This window comes from Pelophylax lessonae (assembly GCF_965119305.1).
Source record: "Pelophylax lessonae genome assembly, chromosome: 3".
In the NCBI taxonomy this organism is placed as follows: domain Eukaryota; kingdom Metazoa; phylum Chordata; class Amphibia; order Anura; family Ranidae; genus Pelophylax; species Pelophylax lessonae.
Window position 1 is genome coordinate 638,633,358 of NC_138770.1, and position 12,280 is coordinate 638,645,637.

A 12,280-nucleotide genomic window follows, 5' to 3' on the forward strand; every position below is an offset into this window, starting at 1 on the left:
TGCTAAACAGGAAGACTTCAATAGACAAAGGCAGCCCTGCACTGTGGGAACTGTAGTCCAGAGGAGAGAGACTCTACTGTAATCAAGAGCTTTTGAACTGAATGAGGCAAGATCGCTCCAATTCAAAACGTACGATACCCAGGTGTACCTCCACTGTTAGACAAAATGGACTCTTACCAAAGCATGTGGACCCTTTAATTGGAAAGAGTCAGGAAGGCTGTACATATTTTAAAAAAGGACAGGTTTCTCCACCATAACTTCACTAGTGGTCAGAGTCTCCTGATCAGCAACATAAGATGTTCCATCATGATGATATACAAAAGAAGAGAACTGGGAGGGCCCACATAGTGTAAAACTGTATGAACAAGTTTTTGATAAGTATAAAACTAACCACTCACAATATTAGAAGAACAACAAGCTTGCCCCCGATGACATCCCCACGCACGCCCAAACCAGGACACAGTTGGATTGGACCCCGGGATTGATACTTTTTAAATTCAAACCCTTGTTCTTTTATTATTGTGAGTGGCTAGTTTTATACTGATCAATACAATTTTATGGTATGCTGTTCTTTTTTCATTCATTATGTTACACTTGTTTTGAATACATTTTGTCACTTTTTTTAGCACGGCAATATTTTATATATTTTTTTGCAATTTATCTGATTGCTTTTGCCAGCTGCCATCTTTAGATCTGCTAGCGCAATAGCTGTATGTTTACAACTCTGTAGCATATTTCCAGTTTCCAACCACACCTCCAGCATGTTCACAGTCTGACCATTTCCACTGGTATGTCTGAAATCTCTGACAATACTCTCTATCATAATGAACCTTATGTGCAACCCTTTGTTGATGATGGGGGCCACAGTTGAGGTCATTGAGATGCTGGTCATGTGTTGTTTACACAATTCTAACATAATGAAACGGTAAGAGGGGAGGCAAGAAGATCCGTCAAAGTCTTGTACAGAGTACCATCAGATCTAGTTTCCAGACAACAGATAAGGTAAAATTTAGTGGGTGTTAGAGCCTTTAAAGAAGAGGTAAAGACTGCATAGGGACAGGGGTGCGGGAAAGTGATTTTGTTTTCTTGGCTGTAGTTCAGCTTTAAACTGCATTTGTGCCCAGACTAAGGATATGGTACTGTATTTACATATTCTTAAAAAGCAGATAAAGGGCTCTAAGCCATCAGTGACCTTACTAGCTGCATGTAGCTTGAAGTAATCCATTCTCAAAATTCCCCAAAAGTCACCAAAAGTTTGCAGCTTAGAAATACCTGCTGTGTGTTGTGTTTACATTAGAGGGGTGGGAGGCTTCCACGATCCTGCAGCAATAGCAAGGAAAGGGGAAAGAAGCTGTGCTTTCAATGCCTCTGTTGAATTTTTCACAATACCTATAGCTGCAGAGATAAATGTTTTCAAGCGGAAGTAAACCATTTAACAGTTTCACAAAACAGTTACATTTCCGGCACGTGCCAGAAATGTAACTGTCATATTGGTTGATACAACAAGAAATCCCTCTGGATGGGACTTTTAAGGGCAATAGGTAGACAAAAGTATAAATTTCGTTGTAATTTATACTTTTGTCTACCTATTTTGCCCTTAAAAGTCCCGTCCAGAGGGATTTCTTGTTGTATGTACTGATTTTGGGATGTGGGCACACTAATCTCTAAGTGGCTTCAGTTTAAGGCAATTACCCTGTCATATTGGTTGTGCTCTCAACCAAACTGTCAAACCATCCAATGGCTGGTGTCATAACTGATCACATGTGCAGCATAATGGCATTAAAAGGTTAAACCGAGGTTAAGATGGCAGAATCCTTGGCTGAAAATGATAGGAAGGTTTACTTCCACTTTTGGGTGCTTCTACTGCTTTTTCGGAATATGTAAATACACTCGTTTGTATAGTCTGGTCATATGTTCGCTTTAAATACTGACCTTAGCTGTCATGTTTCTGCTCAGACCGTCAAAATACAAAAAAATATCAGCCGCTAAATTTTACTGGAAAGCAGAAACCATTATCAACTGGAAACCAGCTTTCCAAGGATATTTCCATAGTAAGGGCAGGGGCAGATAAAACAGCTGGCCGCGACGCTGGCATTTTAAATTCTAAATAAATATCCAGCCGCACGTCCATTTGCGCTCCGTTTTAGTTTATGCTAAATACTTTTATTTGCAGAATATTTATTGACACGGATAGCCTATCCGAAGAAGATATCATTTTCAGATTAAAAGCCAGGCAGCACATTCTTAATTAGTACCCTATGAAGCTAAAAATTAAATCACAACCGGGGAATAGTTGTCATGCATACCGAGTCCTGAATTATACTAAAGATTCAGGTTCCTGTGGTGCTAATGTAAAAAAAAAAAAAAAAATCTTTTACTCTTAGTGATAGCTTATTTTCAGCTAAATATATGTAAAATAAATAATTGTGCATTTAGATGCATTATCGGCATAATAAAGGTTTCGCTGCTTTGCTGGTAGAAAATGATTTTCTGTTCTTGGACTGAATTGGCTTAGTTGGAGACTAAACATAATTCAGGTGAATCAAATATACATATATATTTTTTTTTTCTGCTGCTACTGAGGAATGAATAATAATACAAAGCTCATGCCCGTTTAGACGATGATTATAGTGCATACGTATGGAATTGGCTAAACAGCCTACAGTGAACCAGAAATGTCAGCGTGATTCTGTTTTTGGTTGTTCAGTAATAAAGATCAAATAGGTGAACCTTTTGCTGCATGAATTGACGCTGTGCTAATAAATTCAACAAACTATGGTCTGCATAATTTAAACACCAAAACACTAAGGGCCTATTTCCTTTTTTCCAGTGCCGTGTATCATGCGAATGCACGTGTTACCGCAATGAATGGTAAAACACGATATAAGCACGTTGGGGTGGCATTCATTTAGAATTTTGAATGGCACCCCAATTTACCAAGGTAACACAGCTCCAACGCACATGCATTGCAGAGCACCACAACACATGTAATGAACTACCATGTACTGTGTTCACAGCCAGAACTGGTATACCCCCATAAACTACTCAATACACCTATAAATTAATACACTTGTTATTTATGAATTCTAGGGTAAAGAAGAAGTTGTTGGTAAAAAAAAAAAATCAGTTGGTTTTACCAATGCTTTTTGCTTATAATTTCTTTATTTGCCACATATCTTGTTGTGTGGTGGGTCTGTGTCCTTTACTTACATGATTTATGCCTAAAATTGTTGCTTCTTCCCATCTCATAGGTATGATGTTGGCAGCAAGAGCCATACTATGAGATACGCATCACAAAATTAATTTGTTCATTTAGAAAGGTCTTTATGTCAAAACTATGAAAATCTATAGTGTTAAAATTTGGCTCTGAAGAACTCTATTATATCAGAATAGATCAGTTCTAATTTGCAATATTGTGTATATAGCAGTGTTTCTCAATCTACTTGGCCTGGGGAAGGCATTAGACCATGGCTTCCCTTCATCCACTAGTCACACAACTGGACAGTTGAGTGATATGCTTTTTTCTGGGCTGCAGCTTAAAATAGAACTATAGGCAAAACTTTTTTTTTTCCTCATTTTGGGTAGAGTAAGGGAGGGTCATTACCCTGGTCAGATTTGTTTTCACCATTTGTGTCCCATTGCATAGATTTCCCTTCACTTCCTGTCCTATAGCCAAACAGGAAGTGAAAGGGAAATCCCTGCAATTTAAGAGAATTTCTTGGGGAACCCCAGGTCCCCAGAACTAGTATACCCATTGAAAGATTTCCCCTTCATTATTTTTTTATGGGTACAGCCCAAAATTCGAAATTTTCTTTTACTTTCACTTTCAATTATAATGGTATGTCCCTAATGAAAACACAGACAGCAATAAAAAACTGACTGGTGTTCTAATCCATCTCCCCTCTAGCCAAAATAAAAAAAAAAAGGTTTTGCCTTTAGTTATACTTTAGGAGCTACTGTTGTCAGTCTTTGCAGATCTGATTCTTTTTGTTTTTGTCCCACCTAATTCACAGGCTTCCCTAGCTGTTACAGATCAGGATGCAGTAGCGGAACCAACTGCAGTCGTGGTGAAATTTTTGGCCCATGTCACACTTGCACACTTACCTGCTTTTATGCCTAAGACATTATTCCTTCACAGGCCAAACCAACAAGGTTTCACTCCATTAGTGTTCCTTCACTGGTGCCAGGGATTCTGCACATATGGACAGCAAGGGAGTGACACCATAGTCGAAGGTAAATATTCTATTTAGTGATCCTGATTCAGGCAATTTACCACCAGTGATTGGATTGCTAGTGTGATATGGGCCACAATGTATGAGTATAAACGTTTTCTTTTACTGTTGGGGCGTGGAAGGTTTTGGAAGAATTATACCGGTCACTGGTCTCACTAAGGTTGAGAACCATTGTATTATATGGCTCGGGCAAAGGAGCCAGCTTTGTGTGTCTTTTAGGGAGAAGGGTTCTTTCTATATAATTTTTCAAGAGTTTGAACCAAATTCTGCTTTTGCATAATATGGAAACCCCTGTTGAGGGCTAGTGTACACAGGCATTTGAGATGTGTTTTGCATAGGTGTATAATGCATTTATTATTTATTCACAATGTCTTGTATTGAGGAATAAAATCAAAGCATGAACTATACCCAAACTGAATTGAATTGATTTTAGATGCACTGGTCCTAAATGCTAAAAAAGAAATATGGGGTTTACAAACATTCATACTCCCCAAGGGGGATGCAGTATCGATCCGATGCTGCATCTGTCCCCCTTTGCTTCTAAGACTGAAAACTGAGCGATTAAACACCCCTAATCACTCAGTTCTCCCCTCTGATCTGAGGCAATGACTGTCACTCATGAAAACGGCTGTGGATGGGGCAGGAGCAGCTGGCTCAGTCTCCCAGCAGCCGCTGAGAGACTTAGCCAGCTGCCAGTCCAGGCAACTCAGTGGTTTCGGACTATAAAGTCTGGATCCATCCAGAGCCTGGGCCGGCTGAGTAATGCCAGCCGACAGCAGACTTTAGCCCTCTTTCAGCTGAAAATGGGTTACAAGAGTGCAGAACGAAACAAACTGCACTTCTGTGATTCATAGGAGACGTAGGGCCAAAAAACGTTGACCCTACTTCTCCTTTAAGGCAGATATTAATCATTTTGAATGCTGACAATTCTTGGCCTTAACAAGATGTTGGCATTCCCATAGGTGAGAATGATCAATCTACATTACAATACTAGCACAGATCTCTAAGGATTGTGGACAGGTAAATGGCAAACATAAATAATATTTAAAAAAATAGTATTTTAAGGAAAACTGCACTAAAATACTTTATAAGGCTGGCAAGCATACTGGAATCTCTTGATATCACGCTCTATCTATCCTTACCTCCCAACTTTCAAAGATGGTAAAAGAGAGATAGATCATAGCACAAACTAGTCCCAATGGTAGTTCACTCTCAAAAATTATCCATACAAATTTGAAACAGGTATAGTGGCACTCACAGGCCTTTCAGATGAGGTAAGTTATTTCTGCTCTAAGACCCATGAGTGTCAACCTCATGGCACAAGCTACGTAGGCAAAACAACCCCCCCCCCCCACCTTCCATGCAATAGAGACAGGGACTATAAAGAATCCTCACACATAAGATGGTTGTTTATTATGACAAATGCCTTTTTCACACTCCTTATTCTGTATACTGACTTTTCAAAATAACAATTGCAATAATTTAGAGATTGGGTTAAAGGTAACTCCAAAAAAAAAAAAAAAATAATAATTGATAGTATATATTTTTATAGAGATTTATACATCAGACCAAAAAAGAGGGACATCTGAGAAGGAAAGTGGGACAAAAGGGATTTGGTTCCAAATGTGGCACAGTATTGCCTCAAGCTTGAGAAAGAGTCTTTAAGGGCAGCCTTAAAATGCATAGCTCCGCCCCCCTGACGTACCGATGACGTCCCTTTTGGTTTGCTCTAAATCCCACAGAAGCCGCCCGCCATCTTGTTGGTTTCCACTTTCTCATCTAAGCTGTCATCCAGCCTGTTTTAGTAAGAGGCTCCTTATCCCAGATGCATGAGCCAACTGCTCATGGATTACATACAAAAAGGCCATTTCTTCTTCTTTTCACCACAATAAATATGGTATTATACTACACTCAGGTTGCGCCCTGCTGTTCTTCTTATCTAGTGTGGGTCTTCGACCAGCTGTATTGCTCAACTTCTGTGTGGTCTACAGAGAGGTCTCAAGGAGTGTAGAGGCTGGCTTTGCTGTCTGGCAGGGTTGCCTTCATCAGAAACCTTACTTGCCAAATGATTTGCAATTCTGAACAGCTGAACAGTTGCTATGCAAATTTTGTATTTAGCTGTTTGCCCAAAGTTCAGCTATAACATTTCATAGTTGATCTGGGCAAAAGTATTGACAGCTGGTTGCTCTGTGCGGTGTACAGTAGGCTGTCTCTCTGCTTAGGAGCAAAGGGTTCTTAACTGTTGCAACATATTGTAAGATTTAATACATACATACACGTAGAAATAAAATGCTTTCATAATCAGTCTGTCAAGTATTTATGAACGGTGCTCATTAATTTCATTCTGTTTTTGTCGCCAGTGGGAAAAAAACAGCAATTTTTTTTTTACCCTGAACATTACGACTGTTTTCTGCATACCAAAATAAGTCATTTCAATGTGACATTATTACACCAGGTGGCCTCTTAAGAGTCAGCTCAATGTGATTTCAAATGATAGGTTAGAATGCATAAAGGAAATTAAAATAGTATCATACTTCTGATTTAAAAGCTAGTTAATTGCCAGGGCTTGTTAATAAACAGTAAAAAAAAAAAAATAACTGATGGCAGTGTCACATGTACAGCACAGTGTATAAATAGACTGCGGAAATGAAAGTTAAACACTATGTTGTGCATTTAAGCTAAATTAAAATGTACAGTTATTTAAAAATGGCTTAATAGTACATTTCCGATCAAATGGGGTTGTATGCAATGCAACAAAACTCAAAAAGCTCAACCTAGATTTATGTATAAGCATTTTATAATGTGCCTAGTATACTGTAAAATGGCCTGCCGAAAAAAAGGAATTCTGATGTTGCCATCTGCCTTCAACCACTTTGCCGCTGCTCACTAGAGCTTTACTGCGACAAAGTGGCTCGATAACGTCTGGCGACATAGACCTACGTCACCAGACATTCCCCCTTCGCCCGCCGCCGGAGGCTCGCTCCTGCTGTATTCAGTCACAGCGTGAGTCGGGCCAGGGGAGGAGCAGCGGCGATCGCAGCTGCAATTCCCCGATCATCGGGGAATCGAGTGTGGAGATCCGCCTGCTTGTGTAAACACAAGCGGGCGGATCTCCTAAGTGACAGGCAGGGTCAGATTGCAGGATTCAGCATAGCTGAACCTGCGATCTGTCCTTGTGTCACATAGTCCCCTCCCCCCACACACGTCAGTAAGCACCAGGCATACATTAACCCCTTGAGCACCAATAAAAATTAACCCCTTCCCTGCCAGTGTCATTTTTACAGTAACAGTGCATATTTATAGCACTGATTACTGTAGTAATGTCACTGGTACCCCCAAAAGTGTCAAAAATGTCAGTCAAGGGTCCGATCTGTCCGCCTCAATGTCGCAGTCCCGCAAAAAAAAAAAACGCAGATCGCCGCCATTACTCGTTAAAAAAAAAAAACACCAAAAATGACAAAAATCTTTCCCTTAGTTAGTAAATGCAATAACTTTTGCGCAAACCAATCAAAATACGCTTATTGCGATTTTTTTTTTTACCAAACATAAGTAGCAGAAAACAAATTGGCCAAAAATGTAAAAAACTTTTAATTTTTACATTTTTTGGGGGGGAATTTCATATAAAAAAATTGGAAAAATATTGGTATTTTTTCAAAATTTACGCTCTTTTTTTGTTTATAGCGCAAAAAGTAAAAGTTGCAGAGGTGATCAAATACAACCAAAAGAAAGCTCTGTTTGTGGTAAAAAAAGGACGTAAATTTCGTTTGGGTACGGCATCGCTTCTCCACGCAATTGTCAGTTAAAGTCGCACAGTGCCGAATCGCAAAAAGTGGCCCAGACGTAAGATAGCAAAATCCTCTGGTGGTAAAGTGGTTAAAATGTATTTATAGGGTCAGTCTACCCAAAAGTGATCTTTACCTAATAATGGAACTTAGTGGGGAGAATAAGCTCCTGGCTTATTATAAGCCTTGGATGCTCCAACAGTGAGATCTGTCTGTCCAATCTGTAACCATAGGATGGTCTAGTCAAACATGGAAATGTTCATTCTATTTTGACTCTGGAGATAGAGCTTAGGTTCAGAATAGGTATAATTTTCATCCTAGCATTCATCTTCTGCACCTGGTCCATGGCACCTGCCTCTGTGAGCTTAATTTGAATTGGTGTTAGCATCAGTTCCTTCTGAACGCAGTGTGCACTCTCTGAGCCTGCTGTAACCTTACCCACGCACACTACAGCTCAGAATCACATCATGAGAGCCCCCAGTCTCGTCCAACAGTGGAAATATGAAATCACTGCTAAATCTAGCAGCAGGAGATTATAGCAAAAAAAATGAAATGTAAATTGGTCATATATCTAACTTTAGCACTCTTAGCCCCCATTCACCTTGGCTTGATTTGACATACGATTTGAGAGGTCAAATCGCATGTCAAATTGCAGCCTATTGCCGTCAGTGGGAGAGTCTGATTCTAAAAGTCGTTTCTGCACTACTTTTGGCGACTTTGGGAGTGATTTCCATAGACATCTGTGCATGAACCAGCACAGATGTCTCTCAAGTTACCCCCCAAAATTGGACTGAAAAGCGGCTTTGAAATCATGCAAGTTCAGATAAATGAGGGCCAATGGCCAGTTCACACTTCAGTGGAATGCTGCATTTTTCTGCATAAGAAAAACGTAGCTCTCCGCAAGGGCACACAGTAAACATTAGCAGTCAGCTGTGGGGCAGAGCGGTGCAGAAAAATCCAACCCAATTTTCCACACTGCTCTGCAGGTCTCTGTGCAACCTTGCATTTGTATCCTGCCGTGCATAGAAACGATTGGAATGCCACTTTGGGGTTGATTAACTAAAGCTGGAGAGTGCAAAACCAGGTTCATTTCTGCATAGTAACCAATTAGCTTCCAGGTTTTATTGCCATAGCTTAAGTGAACAAGCTGAGGTTAGAAGCTGATTGGCTACCATGCACAGCTGCACCATATTCTAAGTGCCCCAGCCTTAGTAAATCGACCCTTTTGTGACATTCCTTTTAAAGTCTAGGGGAAAAAAAGGGGAACCGTGCCTTGCGTTATAAAAACCCAAGGCTCCGACCCGGTAGCGATAGCGTAGTCGATGAACAAGCCACAATAATGTAAGTAGTAGCTGGATGGGATCAGTTGGAAGGGTAGTTGATGAACAAGCCAAGGGTGGATTAATGAGTGGTATTGAAGATAAGGACAGCAGAAGGTATGCAAAGAAGCAAGATTTCAGCTTTAATGAGCATATTACCTGACAAACAGAAGGTGCAAGGACATGGCTAAAATAGAAAGTTCATGGAAGGAGCAAAGGGTTTCCGGGTTCACCAGAAAAAAAAGATACAAAGTAAGGTTGCCCAAGGATTTAGGCAGGGAGCTGTCCAGCATCTCAGGTGACACAGCAAGAGGAGCCACAGCCAGACACCGCAGAGGTCCCAGGTTCAGATCCAGATCCTGACATAAATATTGGGACATACGACTTTGATGGGTTGTGGTCTTCTAGACTTAGTGCCGGTTCACACTAGGGCGACCTGTGAGGCGACCTGGTCGCCTCACAGGTCGCCGCAGGTCGCCTCCCATAGGGAAGCTGCGGACCCGTTCTAATAGGAGCGACACAAGTCGCTCCGACCTAGAAAAAGGGTCCGGAGCTTCTTTGGGGCGACCCGGAGGCGACCGCCATAGACTTCAATGTTATGAAGTCCGTGGCGGCCGCTCCGAGGTCGCGGCGCGCTGCGTCGCTGCAATGTGAACCGGCGCTTAGTATCTGAACTTTTAATAAAATCTAACATATACTCACAAGTGACATTTTTCACTAAAACACATGTTGGGAACTTGTATTTCTTCCCCTTTAAAGATTGATACGTACAGTGATACTTTATAAGCAAGTAGAACAAGATTTTGATTGTTGTAAGTTAAAGGTGTGGATGAATGCTTGATAACATTTTTATCACATTTTAAATGGTTATTAATAAAGTAAAATATTTTAAAACTAAGAAAATATCTCTGTACCTTAAAAGTCTCACATCATTGTTCCTCTGTTTTGGGATGTGCTACGCCTGACAAGAATCTGGCATGCATAATTAGAACTTTATAGACAACTTTATTAACATTTTTTTTGTTAATAAAAGTTATCCTTTGAAATAAAAGCCCCTTTCTGATCAAAAACAATACACTGTACATCCCTTTTCAAGTTTTGCTATCTCTCACAAACCAGTCATGATGGTTATGTTTTTTTTTTTAAAGCTATAATTTTAGGCACAACATAGTCCAGATGTTGAAACAATTTTTTTTTTTTTTTTTTGCAATTTTCCCAAAGAAATTGTTGATTTTTTTTCCCCAGTACCGCTGTGGAAGAAGAGAGTTGTGTATACAGGTAGACAAATAATATTTGCATGAGAATAACACTCACTCGACATGCGGCTTGTTATTCTGAGAATTGTAAATTTTTATGTAATGTTATTGTCCTTGGCTCTTTGCCCCCAACCCCCCCCCCCCCCCCCGCCCTTCCTTGTCACCCTGAAGCTTTTCTTAAGCTGTAAAGTATTTCATTTTGTTATTTTGTTCGCAGAAGCTAGCACAAATGTGAAAGCAAAAAAAAAGGCGGGCTGTTAATGGCAGCTGCTTGCACTTATTGTTTGTGTTCATCTTTCACCTTTGTCCTCTGTAACTTACTAAAAAATAATGAGTAGTATAGATTATAAGCTGTATTCCAGTGACAGTTGCATTTCATCGTCAAATAAACAGTTCAACTACATTTTTAATGCATTTTTTTCTATTAGTGTCTGCATTCTGTTAAAATTCTACTTTGGTGCTATTGCATTTGATTATTTGCCCAGGTTTGATTAGAATCCAAAATAAAAAGGAGCAGAAGGAAGCATAGAGGTTGCAGTGGCATTTTAATAATACCTTGTTTCCCCGAAAATAAGACAATGTCTTATATTCATTTTTGCTCCCAAAGATGCGCTAGGTCTTATTTTCAGGGGATGTCTTATTTTTCCATGAAGAAGAATACGGTACACATTTATTGTTGAACAAAAAAAAGGGAAATTTATTACCTGTATACGGTACGGTACGGTAGTAGTTGTCATCACAAACCAGCAAATTACATCCTCCTGTGTCATTTTGATTCCCCCCTCCTTTCTAATCCTCCTGTGTCATTTTGATTCCACCCCCCTTCTGATCCTCCTGTCTCATTTTGATTGCCCCCTCTGATCCTCCTGTGCCATTTTGATTCCCCCACCCCCCTTCTGATCCTTCTGTGTCATTTTGATTGCCCCCTCTGATCCTCCTGTGTCATTTTAAGTGATCCCACTCCCCCCACCCCTGTGCCAGTCGACATCCACCCCACCCCTTTAGCAGACATTTCCCCCCTACCTCAGTCACCCCTGTGTGTCCACCCAATGTGCCCGACTCCTGCCCCGCGCGACTCACTGTCTAATTGTGAGTCAGCCAGACTCCGTCAGGGCAGAGCGAGCAGCAGGCGGCAGCTTGTCCTGGTGGCAGCGTTGGCTCTCTAATTGAAAGAGACCTCGCACTTCCTGTCTGCTCCGGCTGCACTACAGCCAACAGTGAGCCAGTCCAGAGTTACGGTAGCTTCAGGGGGCCTTATTATCGGGGAGACCTTATGTTCGGGGGAGGCCTTATTTTCGGGGGGATGCCTTATATTTCAGCGAGAGGCAAAACTGTAAGTAGGTCTTCTTTTCGGGGGATGTCTTACTTTCGGGGAAACAGGGTAATTGAGCTCAAATATTAATGTGGTCACAATACCTTCAGGGTGCTTTTTCACATTACCTGCATGCATACCACCTAAGGTGTAAATCAGGGCTCGACAAACTCCAGGTGCCAGGTCACTATTGCGACCAGAAGTTTGGACCTGGCCCCTGGGCTGCTGCCCGATTGCTCCCCACACCCTGCACGGCCCCTCTCCTCTATATATCTCAGGCTCCACTTACCCAATGTAGCGGGTGCCGCCGGGTAGAGGGGGCGGGAGGAGGGAAGAGAGGTGGACACACGTCTGTTCTCCTCCCCTTCTAGTTGTTGAC

General features: G+C 41.0%; 1 protein-coding gene across 1 annotated transcript in view; it reads left to right on the plus strand.

Annotated features, from left to right (window-relative positions):
* Positions 1–12,280, plus strand: part of CAMKMT (calmodulin-lysine N-methyltransferase) — a 641,387-nt gene that overhangs the window by 233,413 nt on the left and 395,694 nt on the right. The window lies entirely within an intron of this gene.